The sequence below is a fragment of the Mauremys mutica genome, chromosome 1 (genome assembly GCF_020497125.1).
Source record: "Mauremys mutica isolate MM-2020 ecotype Southern chromosome 1, ASM2049712v1, whole genome shotgun sequence".
NCBI lineage: Eukaryota > Metazoa > Chordata > Testudines > Geoemydidae > Mauremys > Mauremys mutica.
In genome coordinates, this window is record NC_059072.1 from 278,875,031 (window position 1) to 278,889,054 (window position 14,024).

The following is a 14,024-nucleotide window of genomic DNA, read 5'->3' on the forward strand; positions in this document are numbered from 1 at the left end:
AGGAAACTTCATCTCTTCCTCCTGGAAAAGGAGCTGGCAGACACATTGATTTGTCACCTGCAGTCTGGATTACTGTAATTTACAATATCCGAAGCTGAATGTGAAAAAAAGCACAGGCTCCAGCTGGTACAGAAAGTGACTGCCTCCCTTCTCCATGATTTAGGCAACTGTAAGACAATCAGGCCCATACACAAGTCTCTCCGTTGACTCTTAATCAGTTTCTGATACCTTTTTAAGACTTTGGTCTTAATCTTCAAAGCAATTAATGGATCAAGCCCCAGCCACATCAAATTTCAATCTATGAACCACCACAAGATTTGCATTCCTATGGGACAGTGCTGATAAAAAGCTCAGGATGCAGCATGGCAGAAGTGGGGACAATGCGGTCTCAATTGAATGGAACACGTATCCTAGGAGATCAGGCAAATCCAGAGACTAATTGTCTTTGAGAAACATTGCCAATCTTTCCAGTTCATAACGGCCTTTCCACCATAAGAATGACACTCACAACACTGATGCACTGAAAAACCCAACTAGCTCCCACAGAAACCCTAGTCCAAATAGAAGTTTGACCCCCAAAATGAGCAAAGTGCCAGAGATTCCATGAAGTCCACTAGAGATTTTGTAGTATAAAACCTATATTTGTCTTACATTTCAATTCTGTACAAACACTCAAAAGCCAGGAATTGCCAAAGTTAAAGCTGCATGCACAACTTTAACCCTGCCTCCTGATGTACACATATTCAAAACACAGTCTTTAAAGCCATTCAGTATTAATTTCCAAATAACATGCAGTAGAATTATTTAGAAATACATGTTCACCAGTTTGTAAACCCTGTGGCAGAGCTCTGACCTTGCCCCCCGTGGGTCCTGCGCTTCTAGGTGGTTTGTGCTAGTCTCAGTGGCTCACTGCGACCCTCCACGTAGCCCTTCTCTCTCTAGGGCCAGGGTGACAGTCTACTGAGTCCTTTTCATCATAGGCCAGCAAGGAGGTTGGTGAGAGAACTCCCACAGTGTCTGTTGTCCCTGGGGGCTTATTTCAGAACAGTTTAGCCTCCTGTGCTGACAAGGGCCTGACTTCCCCTCCCAGGAGATGTTCTTGTAGTGGTGGGTTGGGGGAAACCCGGGCCCACCCTCTACTCCAGGTTCCAGCCCAGGGACCCTAATGGTAGCAGCTATTGGCAGCCAACCTTTCACTACCAGAGTTGCTACATTTCCCTGGGCCACTTCCCCACAGCTCTCCTGCTTCTCCCTTCTTCACCCTTACCAATGGTTTGAGGGTGTCTTCATTAACCAGCCCTTCAGCCACACTTCCTCTCCTCTGGCTCCCTGGCTCTCTTCTGCCTGACTGGAGTGAGCCCTTTTTATAGTATCAGCAGGGCCTTAATTAGAGTCAGGTGGTCACATTAGCTTAATGGCCTCATCTGACTCTTTGCAAGTTAATTAGAGTCAGGTGTTCTCATTAGCCTGGAGCAGCCCTTGCTCTGGTCAGTCAGGGAACAGAAAACTGTTAATCCAGTGGCCAGTATATCTGCCTTCTGCTATTCTGCTGTACGCAACTGGCCTGGGGCTATCACAACCCAGACACCTGACATTACTTTCATTGTTGTAATAATCTACTATATATATTGCCTTTGGATTTGATTTTCAAAAGTGCTCAACACTGAAGTCACTGAATGTTTTACTGCTGACTTCATTGGGAACAGTGAGATCAATGCTAAGCACTGCTGAAAGTCCCACCCATAAACTTGGTATACTATTTTTCTTCTTTCTAAATTATGAATCATAATATTTATTTCAACATGCATGTATCCTACATGTTATTTTCAACCATCAACAGTTTTTTTTAATTGAAATTTAGAGGAGGAGGTGTCAGTTACTAGAAAATGTATAGAGCTTCTACATGTTAGCAAAGAGTAATACTGAAACTTTGCTGGCATATAGAGGATGCATAAAGTTTCAGACAACCCATGTAGTAAACTGCATAACATGCCTTAGGTATCTACAGTTATATGAAAAATAGTATAATATTTATATTATTGGAGAATGTGTGACCATGTAATTAAAAAATCCTATCATAACTGTGTATGCACACTGGCATGGTTGTTAGGGTTGCACATGCAACTTAAATTTTGACATTTGCTGGCTTAAGCATGCAACCTTCATCTTCTTTAGTATAGCTTTTGTATGGATTTTCCTAAGATTTTTATTTTAAAAATACACAAACAAACAAAAAGCTTAATATAAATTTGCTGTTCAGGACTTTGAAACTCTGCCGCCTTTCAATAAAAGTAATAGCATATATAAATTCTGTAAAATACTTGGCTAGATACCACTGAAGTGGCCTGCTGAGCTCTGTGGCCATGTTGCAGGGAGAAGTTGTTTCGCTTTGAAGCATCCCTGTAGAAGGAGTGCTAGCAACTGTGATTCAGATGAAAATGGTCCTTTTCCCCACAGCTTAATCATGAGCATTAGGGGCTTCCTAATGTAGTCTATTGATATAGTAATCAATGGAGCAGAAAGGAAGGAGTAACTTCATTCTACTGAAAAACTTGCCAGAATGGGGAAACTGTGATTATATAAATTAACAGTCCATGTATCCTGAAAATGAAGTTTACCCTTTTGCTTTTTAATTATGATCGAGCCATATGTATGTATATCGAAAACATTAACTTATAAATAGTCTATCTCAATAAATTTACATGATTTACACACTGATTCCATTCTTCTCTTAAATTGTTACACTCTGTACTTGAACAGAGCCAAAAGCTATCTTAGAATTTTCCAACTAGCTCTGGAAAAGAGACAGTGCCAAAGTTTTGCTGAAATACCCACAATTAGGGTTGCATTGCATTGACAATTGTACAAATGATTAAGGACCAGGTACTGAAAGAGTTGTTCTAAAATAGTCAATTTGTCAAGTTACTTTCTTGTTCTTTCACAGGAAAAAACCTAATCTAAACCTGATCACAGGCTAAAATAGTTGGACAGATGCAAGGGTGGTGGGAGAGAGAGATTTTGATTTACTTCGGACAGTCTCCAAATTGCCAGAGTTGACTTATGCATCCATTTAACTGAGTGATAGACCCTCTTTTACAGAATGCATGATCTACAAACATTTCGATAAAATAGTGTGGTTGTGATTATTGATCTATTATGTCTGTATTCATGCAGTGGAAGGAGCATCAGCAATCTCTTTATGCAGGTAGTGAACTGGGCCCTTTGATAATCTTTACTGAAACTCAGGAAAGCAAGTCCCCATTGTCTTTTCTATTATCATGCTTAGACTGTCAGCTCTTCAAGGCAGGGTCTGTCTCTTTTATGTTTGCCACAACGGGCCTAGGGGCCTTAGATGTTACTGTAATATAACCAATAATAATACCCTGACATAATTTAAACATTGTTTCTCTTCTCTTCTCCCCTCTCCTCCAGACCCATGTAATTGTCTCAGAATATGAGCGTATAAATACATCATTTTAGAAATATAAAAATAAATACTGAAGATTAACAAGAATTGGGCAGAAGTTTATTTTAACAGAGCCAGGCTTTCATGCCAAAGAGAGATGTTGTTTTTTATATAAATTTAGATATCTTCGGATTCAATATTTTGCAGAAATCCAGTATGTGAAGCTTCATCTATTCCATCTATAAGAAATATGAGGAGTTGAAAAGCCAGGCTAAGTATCTCCTTGAGGATTTATTCACCTCATGTAAATGGGATCGCCAGGTTACTCTTACTCAACATAGGGGCCATATGCCCCATTGTTCTGCAGACCTCCACATTAGGGGCTGTCCCCAGAAGAAAGGTGGTATGGCTCGAGTTGTCTTTCATCCCAGTGATCCCTGATTGCTATTTGTTGATTTGGCCACATTTGCTACCTGGATATCATTGGTTCCTGTCCTATCAAGGACAGGAATGCCCCCAGTCAGCAAAAAGTAGCTTAGACCCAGCTTTCAATCTCTTTGTCACATTTATTCTAATACAAAAACAATTGTGGTATAATAGTAACATTTTTGTTCATTAGTCTATCTACCTATAGATTCTATCTACCTATCTAGTTTCCAGGCCTCATAGTAGTTAGATGCAAACTATGGGCTTTTTCATATGAATGATGAAATAATACACCTCAGACCTTAGATTGATTAGATCATGCCCATCTTATGAAGAATGCTGTGGTTTCTTTAATACATTTAAATAATTTCAGTATTTCCAGTACTTCTCATTATAAAAATGAAAAAGATTGCCATGCAATGCATACAGTAACAATTTATTTCCCAAAAATCTACTCTCAGAAAGATTCAGTTTGAACGAGGGACATACTCAGATCACTAGAAAGTTCACAGCATCTGAAAGTAGAAAGCACTTCCTTTAAACAGATATCTAAAGATACAAACTTCAGAGATGGACTATGGCCTGGGGAGAAACAGGATACCATATTAACTTTTTTTTCTCCAAAGAGAAATATCAAGAAGTTTCTCTTAAAACTTGTAAGATGTATATTTTACAGTAGGATGACAATTCAAGGGAACTTGTATAAGATAATTGTAAATGCCTTGTTCATGCAAAGTATTTTCCCCCTACAATACTCAACTGATTTTATTTTGTTACTTTCAAATTGTTTACACTGCTTAGTGTACTCATTAGAGAGAGTGCAGCAAATATTTCCACTGAAGCTAGAACTTTAAAATATAAAATTATATCTTACCCTTTTGCCCCTTCACTTTTCCTTCTGCATTCAGGAAAAAAATGGCAGATGTGAACAGGAAGTACCCTGACATCCATGAAAGGTGCAAGGGATCTCAATACAAGGTCAATTGACAAAGAAGTAATGTTGTGCATTTCTTTTTGTATTGGGGGTGGGGGGAAGCAAAAACCTAAATGCCAATTGAATCTTGTAAATTGCTCTTTTGTTTTCTGTCCATCTGAGGAGAATGCTCTGTATCCAGGGAACAAACATTTTCTTCCTTTGAATCCCTCTTAAAATCTAGTCATCGATATATCCAGACATTCAAAGATCAGGAATAAATTGATTTAAAAGTAAATAAAATAAATACAATATTCCATGTTTAGATTCATTTCATTTCCATTCTAGTTTCTGAGCCTTTAGGGTACACTTGGGCCATGTTTTCAGCTTCTCTCCAAAACTATAAGGACTAGAAACTTAAGAATTTCAGCTTTATACTGTGTATGTGTGTGTCTGTGTCTCTATGTGTGTTTGTATATATCTGTGTGTGTAATCACATTCATCCAGGAACTGTGATTTTAACAAGAAATAACAAATATTGCAATATTTGGCAACACAGAATCTTTGTCTTCAGAGCCTTGCACAATTCTGCCTCTGCCTACAAAACAGACTACTAGTTCTATCAGGAACTCTCTTGACCTCTCCATTCTGCCAAGGATGCCAATTCTGATGCTTCCTTCCTTTACTCCCACTTATAACTTTGTGCATTTTAGCATAAGTGAAAAGACCACTCCATCTCAGTTCCCCGATCGACAAGTGTCTCTTCATTCAATCCTTCTTTAAAATCTACTTCTCCAAAGCTCACAAGAGGGCAGATACAAATGAGGGGAAAAATAACACCCATTAAGACCTCTTCACCAGTGGATTTATCAGTGTGTCACCTCTTCTCCCAGTCTCTTTTGTTGACTGTAAGTAGAACTAGCTGAAAAATGTAAATTGATTTCAGTATTTTCATTTTGAAAATTTTAAACTTGTTTTTAAAACTGTTTCCCATCCCTTCCTCTCCCCTTTCCAAAAAAGTTTATTTTAACAAAAACTAGCTTTTTGGTAAACAAAAGCATAAGTTTTTTTTAAATCGAAATATGCAAAAGTACTATATATTTTATGAAAATAATTACAATGACTTTTTTGCAAAAATTGTTGAGGCCATTTTTAAAATGAAAACTTTTGTTGAGCGGTAAGTGTAAGCTCTTTGAAGAAGCATCTTTTTATTTTTGTATACTGTGCAGTACCAAGCACTAACTATTCAAGAAGGGCATGAAGGGAAAAACTAGTTGCTGAGGCAAATGGGAGGAGGAAGAGGGTAGTAGTAGAGTGCTTCTAAGTGGGAGTAGGAGAAATCAGGAGTCAAGGGGGAGGGAATGTTGGGATTTCTGGAAGAATCCAAAAGGAAGGCAAGTTAGGGGTGGCATCAAGAGGGCAAACACTATGTAAGTGCTGGCAATCAATTATGAAGTATCAGAGGGGTAGCCGTGTTAGTCTGGATCTGTAAAAGCAGCAAAGAATCCTGTGGCACCTTATAGACTAACAGACATTTTGGAGCATGAGCTTTCGTAGGTGAATACATCCGACGAAGTGGCTATTCACCCACGAAAGCTCATGCTCCAAAACGTCTGTTAGTCTATAAGGTGCCACAGGATTCTCATAAATTATTAGAAACAGTTACTAAAATGGGGAAAGTTAAAATAGCCCCAGGATTCGTGTAGCAGCTGCTCCACCTTCCTAAAGTAGGCTGGGAATGGGGGGTGAGAGGGGAGCTAGGAGTTATGTGACAGATCTTCTATTTATAAGGGGGATCCAGAATTTGTTGGCCCATCGCTGTTATGGGGAAGATGATACATGTGCATTTTGCCCATTGATGGAAGGAGTTTGTGGCTAGCCAACATGAAGAAGGCCTAAATAAGAGCACTTAATGTCTCTTTTCTTATACTTCATTTTGTATACTTCTATGTCCCCTGATTGGTCTCCTCTCTACAACAGCACTAATCTTTTCAGCATCTCCCCACAGAGAAGTCTTTTTTTTTTCTGGACCTCTTCTGTTCTATTATATCTTTGTGATAGAATTCCCAGAACTGAATTGAGTATTCTGGAGGAGACCATATCATAGTTATATAATGGCAGTACATAGTTTCATTCTTATTTCTCAATCCTTTTTAAAAATATACATCCCAATATTTGCTTTTTAAACACCACTGCACACTGAATAGAAGTTTTCTGTCCACAATGATGCCTTAGAATTCAGTAATATGTATGAATAGTTAAAATTACTCCCTACAGTGTGCATTACTTTGCATTTCTCAGTACCAAATTTCATCAGTCACCCTGCTGACAATTAAGTTCAGCATTTCAGAGGGGCCTGAAAAAGATCACATTTTTTTCTATTTTTGATTAATCTAAATAAGTTTTGTATCATCTGCATATTGTGGCCACACAATTTTTTTTAAAAAGGCACAGTTTCAAAGTAGAGAATAAAAGGAACAGTGTAAGTCCAGGAATAAAAGAAAATATACAATAAACAGTCTTGAAACAGGCCAATTTTTATCTGCACCCCTTATTTAAGCACCAGACATTCACAAGAAGCACCTTTTAGCATTTACTAAGGTAGCCTGGCCACAGCATAGAGTACCATAAACATGTGGTAAATCAAAACATAACTCAATTTCTTCTTCAGGAGCCAAAATTTGAACAACCAAACAGAATGATATCTTTGCAAGACAATGAGGTGACAGTCATTCTTCTTGATAGTCTTTCAAGGACCATGTCTCAAAGTCATATTACTGATAATTCTTTTCATTGTGATTTATGCATTTCACTATTTGATGTATGTCTTTCTGAATAGAAGATTTTGAATCAAGTCCAAGTAGCACTTCATAATGAAGAAAGTTCTCTCTATAAAGGCAAACTCTTAATATGAAATTCTTAATTGTGTGACTGTTCAGTGGCATAAAGAGACAATGTGGGTGAGGTAATATACTTTGACAAATTTCTGTTGGTGAGAGAGAAGTTTTAAGCCACACAGAGCTTTTCCTCAGCTCTGGGTAGCACTTGGAGTTCCTTTCCCAGACCTGAAGAAGAACTCTGTGTGACTCAAATGATTCTCTCTCACCAACAGAAATTGGTCCCCCCCAAAAAAGATATTACCTCATCTACCTTGCCTCTCTAATATATTCAGACCAATATAGCTACAACTTCACTGCATGCAGCAGTAGCATAAAGTCAGATGTACTCAATCAATTCCTGTATGCAGTGTTCTTGTAGTCATGTTAGTACCAGCATATTAGAGAAACAAGGTAGATGAGACTATATCTTTTATTTGACCAACTTCCATTGTTACCTGGGCTTCTTTCAATCCAGAGCTCTTGGTAACTTTACTCTGTGTGAGGTGGTGTCAGGAAATAAATCAATGGAGACATGACTGTCCAACCGATAGATGGCTGGCACAAACAGGACAACACAAGTGCTTTCACTTAAAACTAAACCTTATTTAGTCTCAAGCACTTACACAAGTCTTCAACAGGTTAGTAAAACACCACAATCCTTAATAATTACCAAAGGTTGGGTGTTTCTCTTGAGTGGCACGGTGACAGTCTTCTGATGGCTAACTTTCCATCTGCTATGGGGGAACCACAAGATGTGTCCAGAGGGAGAGTCCCTGAAGAGTCTCCTACCCTAATCTTTCTTCCCTTATTTACTCGTTAGTGTTACAATAACACAGCACTCAAAGCAAATTTGTTAAGCAAGCAATTTCAAAGGTTCAGCAAGGGGTTTCCTTTTGATCATCATTTAGCCAGATATGTTTTTCTCAGAGTTTACATGCATTGAAGCCCTGACAGACACATCCCTAAGTGCACAAATAAACAAGCTTCCTGTTTTCCTAAAATGCCTACCTCAGCAATTTCAATAGTGATCTTATCAGGAAAGATGCGGGATCAAGCTACCCTTTCTATGGTCACCCCAAACTCCCTCCCTTCCTGACTCGGTCATGCTAAGGCTGCTCCATAGGCCCTCTTATGGCCTGCTAGCTTGGCTACTTTTATCAATGAGCAATAGTGATTTGGGCACTTTACTAGCCTGCCAAGATCTCTCTGTACACCACTGGTGAAAGAGACAAGCTTTCAAGCTTACACAGATCTGTTCTTCAGGTCCGGGAAATTACTCAGAGTGACAAGGCTAAATATAAGATGGAACAAATTGTTTATGATAAGTAGTTGACATGTTGTAAGACTGTTCAAGGTGAAGTTCTCTGTTAAAACATCTGCAGTTGTAGAACAAAGTGGGTTACAGATTGTTATCATGGGACATACAACCAATATCTTTACTGAGTCTATGATTTTTAGTGTCTAATAAAGTTATGAATTTAAGCTCCCAGGCTTCTCTTTTGAAAGTATTGTACAAGTTTCCAGTGAGGATGAGGACTGAGAGGTCAGACATGGAGTGATTGTTTTGTAAAAAGTCTTCAGCTGTGGTGATATGGTGTTTTTGTCTTATCCTTCTTCTCTGTGACTCAATTCAAGAGCATACCAATTGTCTGTTTTCACCCACATAGTCATTGGGACATTTAGTGCACTAGATGAGGTACACCACATGTTGTGATAGGCACCCATGGATCTTCAAAGGTGTATAATGGAGAGTATTGATCATCATGGCAGAAGGGATATGTCTGCAGGTTTTGCAACTGTTGTTTAGGCAGGGTCTGGTGCTGCTTTGAGTAGTGGGTCCTAGTCTTTGGGAAGCTTACTTCTGATTATAAGATTGGCCAGGCTGGTGGGCTTTTTGAAGGCCAGCAGAGGAGGATATTCTTTGGGGATATGGTCCCTATTGAGTAATAGTTGTAATTATTTAACAATGTGTGGGATTCCAGTGGGATCATAAGTGACAGCTAAGGGTGGATTTCTTTTCCATATCAAACCAGGCTCTCTTTGCATATTTCGGTGGCCATTCCATTCCATGATGCAATGTACTTCTGTCATAAATAAACAGATCAGGGTTAAGGTCTCTTTTCCCTGGAAAGGGTTAACAAGCTCAGTAACCTGAGAAACACCAGACCAGAGGACCAATCAAGGGACAGGGGAATTTCAAATCCCTGAGAGAATTCACTATACTTTTCTCGCAGGTACTAAGTAGCACCAGCCGGTCAGCTGGGCTTATTAGTACCACAGCTCAGAAGGAGAGGGAGATTGTTTTTTGTTTTTTTTTTAAACAAATTTTCAGCTGGGTTTAGCTGAGGGAGATAAGGTTTTCTAATGGGCTGTGTTAGAAAGGAATTTTTTTTTCTTCTTTTCTTTTTTCTCCTTTTTCTTTCTGTCAGCTTAAAAACAGCTAGGGAAGAGGTGTAAGTTTTTCTATCAGGCTTTGTTAGAAGGACCCCTACTGTGAGGTACTTACGTCCAGTCTTGTAAGGTATGCCAAACGGTAGGAAAACCCCAAGACCAGGTCAAGGCCCCTCTCCAACCACTTCCCATAATGGAGGTCCCATTTCAGCGAGTAGCTGTGGATATTATGGGTCCTTTCCCAAAGAAGACTCCCAGAGGAAAGCAGTACATACTGACTTTTGTGGACTTTGCTACCAGATGGCCGGAAGCAGTAGCTCTAGGCAACACCAGGGCTAACACTGTGTGCCAGGCCTTAACTGACATTTTTACCAGGGTGGGTTGGCCCTCTGAAATTCTTACAGATTCGGGAACAAATTTCCTATCAGGGACCATGAAAGACCTGTGGGAAACTCATGGGGTGCATCACTTGGTTGCCACCCCGTACCATCACCAAACTAATGGCCTAGTGGAAAGGTTCAATGGAACTTTGGGGGCCATGATCCGTAAATTCGTACATGAACATTCCAATAATTGGGATCTAGTGTTACAGCAGTTGCTGTTTGCCTACAGGGCTGTTCCACATCCCAGTTTAGGTTTCTCACCATTCGAGCTGGTGTATGGCCATGAGGTTAAGGGGCCATTACAGCTGGTGAAGCAGCAATGGGAGGGGTTTACGCCTCCTCCAGGAACTAACATTCTGGACTTTGTAAGCAACCTTCAAAACACCCTCCGAGACTCTTGGGCCCTTGCTCGAGAGAGCTTAAAGGATGCTCAAGCGGAGCAAAAGGTCTGGTATGATAGACACACCAGAGAGCGTTCCTTCAAGGTTGGAGACCAGGTCATGGTCTTGAAGGCACAACAGGCCCATAAAATGGAAGCGTCCTGGGAAGGACCATACGTGGTCCAGGAGCGCCTGGGAGCTGTTAACTACCTCATAGCATTCCCTGATTCCTCTTTAAAGCCTAAAGTGTTTCATGTTAACTCTCTAAAGCCCTTTTATCCCAGAGAATTACAGGTCTGTCAGTTTACAGTCCAAGAAGGAGATGACACCGAGTGGCCTGAAGGTGTCTACTACGAAGGTAAAAGGAATGGTGGTGTGGAAGAGGTGACTCTCTCCACAAACCTGCACTGTCTACAGTGGCAACAGATCAAGGAGCTGTACACTCACTTCGACACCTTGTTCTCAGCCAACCCAGGACGGACTGAGCAAACCTGCCACTCCATTGACACAGGTAATGCTCACCCGATTAGAACACCACCCTACCGGGTGTCACCTCATGCCAAAGTTGCTATTAAACAGGAGATTGACAACATGTTGGAGATGGGTATCATCCGCCCTTCTACCAGTGCATGGACATCTCCAGTGGTTCTGTTTCCCAAACCAGATGGGGAAATACGCTTTTGCATGGACTACCGTAAGCTAAATGCTGTAACTCGTCCAGACAACTATCCAATGCCATGCACTGATGAGCTATTGGAAAAGTTGGGACGTGCCCAGTTCATCTCTACCATTGACTTAACCAAGGGGTACTGGCAAGTACCACTAGATGAACCCGCCAGGGAAAAATCTGCCTTCATCACCCATGCAGGGGTGTATGAATTTAATGTGCTTCCGTTCGGACTGCGGAATGCACCTGCCACCTTCCAAAGGCTGGTGGATGGTCTACTAGCGGGATTGGGAGACTGTGCGGTTGCATACCTCGATGATGTGGCCATTTTTTCTGATTCATGGCCAGAACACCTAGAACATTTGAAAATGGTTTTTGAGCGCATCAGGCAGGCAGGACTTACTGTTAAGGCCAGAAAGTGTCAAATAGGCCAAAACAGAGTGACTTACCTAGGACACCAGGTGGGTCAAGGAACCATCAACCCCCTACAGGCCAAGGTGGAGGCTATCCAACAGTGGCCTGTCCCAAGGTCAAAGAAACAGGTCCAATCCTTCTTAGGTTTGGCCGGATATTACAGGCGATTTGTACCACACTACAGCCAAATCGCTGCCCCACTAACTGATCTGACCAGGAAAACCCAGCCAAATGCAGTTAAGTGGACTGATGAGTGTCAGAAAGCCTTTACCCAGCTTAAGGCAATGCTCATGTCGGACTCTGTATTAAGGGCCCCGGACTTTGACAAACCCTTCCTAGTTACCACCGATGCATCTGAACGTGGGGTAGGAGCGGTACTCATGCAGGAAGGACCGGATCACAACTTCCATCCTGTCGTGTTTCTCAGCAAGAAACTGTCTGAGAGGGAAAGCCACTGGTCCATCAGTGAAAAAGAATGTTACGCCATTGTATATGCCCTGGAAAAGCTACGCCCATACGTTTGGGGCCGGCAGTTCCAGCTACAAACTGACCATGCTGCGCTAAAGTGGCTTCACACCAACAAGGGAAACAACAAGAAACTTCTCCGCTGGAGCTTAGCTCTCCAAGACTTTGACTTTGACATTCAACACATTTCAGGAGCTTCCAACAAAGTTGCTGATGCACTCTCTCGTGAAAGTTTCCCAGAATCAAGTGGCTAAAAACTGTTCTTAATATGTTTTCATGCTTAGTAGTCGATGTAATAGTGCATGTGTTTTATTACTCTGGTTGTTTTACAGTTCTAGGAGGAAATCGCCGCCAGTGGATCCCACTGTGACGATTTGGGGGGCGTGTCATGAATAGTTAGTAAAGGGTTAAAGCATAGTACCTGGTGGGCACCTGACCTGAGGACCAATCAGGGAAGAGAATTTGAAACTCCTAGGAGGGAACTTTTTCCCTCTGTTTGGGGGGGGTGTTGTCTTTAGCCATCTGGAGTTACAAGAGTCCAGATGTTTTAATCAAGTCTACAAGTTTCTACCTTTCTGAACTAATTTCTTCTAGTCAAGATAGTGAGTATTAGAGATACTTAGTGTCCTCACCTAATAATCCTATGCTTGCAATTCTGTGTGTTTGTTATTGATTATTCTTAATTCTGCTTGTACTGGTTGTACTGAGAAGGAGAGGGGATTCTCTCCAGAACTTAGCAAGGTTATACCCTATGAGTGTCCAGCTTGGACTCATAGAGATTCTGTATTTTCTTGTTTTTCTTTTAATAAATTCTTTCTATAAAGATTTGATTAAATCCCTTCCACTGTGGATATAGGGGGAGGGGCTAAGGCATTCTCTCTCGGTGATTCACAGAGTGGCTAGCAGAGAGGGAGGGGGGAAGTGGGCTGCTTCCCTGTGTGTGGGAGATTCAAGGAGTTTGAATCAAGATCTCTCTCTCTCCGGAGCAGGCTGGAGAGAGGGAAGAGAGGGTAGGGGGAAGGTTCCTCCTCTGTGAGTTGATCTGTGTTCCCAGGGAGTGTCTTTGAAGGGAGACAGGGGGGAAACAGGGGTGTCCCGGCCCACGTATTGACCGCGGTGGTGGCAGCGAAGGAGACCTACCCTAGGATTTTAGGGTGGGGGAATACATGCTGGTCCTCATTTTGAAACCCCCCAGTTTCAAGTGAGGGTGCAGACCAGGACAACTTCTCTGGTGGTATGTCCTTTTTTGATGACTGCAGTATTAATCATGTTAACTTGGATATCCCAGACTTTCTCTTAGGAGCACATTCTTTGGTATCTGACTGCCCAGTTGTAGATAACCAATTTCTTGGTATGTTTGGGGTAATTACTGGATCTGTGAAGGAAAGTATGGTGACCCATGGGTTTCTTGTATACAGTTGTCTGTCGGGTTCCATTACTGAAATTGACTGTGGTGTCCCGGAAGTTGATGATTGTGTGGCAGTGTTCTAGAGAGAGTATGATGGGAGTTTGAGAATTGAAATTGTGATGGAAATTTATAAGATAGTTTAGGTCATCTGTCCAGAGAATGAAAATATCATTGATGTATCTGAAGTATATCTTGGTTTCATGATGCATTTGTCCAGATATTTTTCTTTGAGGTGACCCAGGAAGAGGTAGGCATATTGGGGAACCATCCTACTACCCACTGGCTGTTCCCA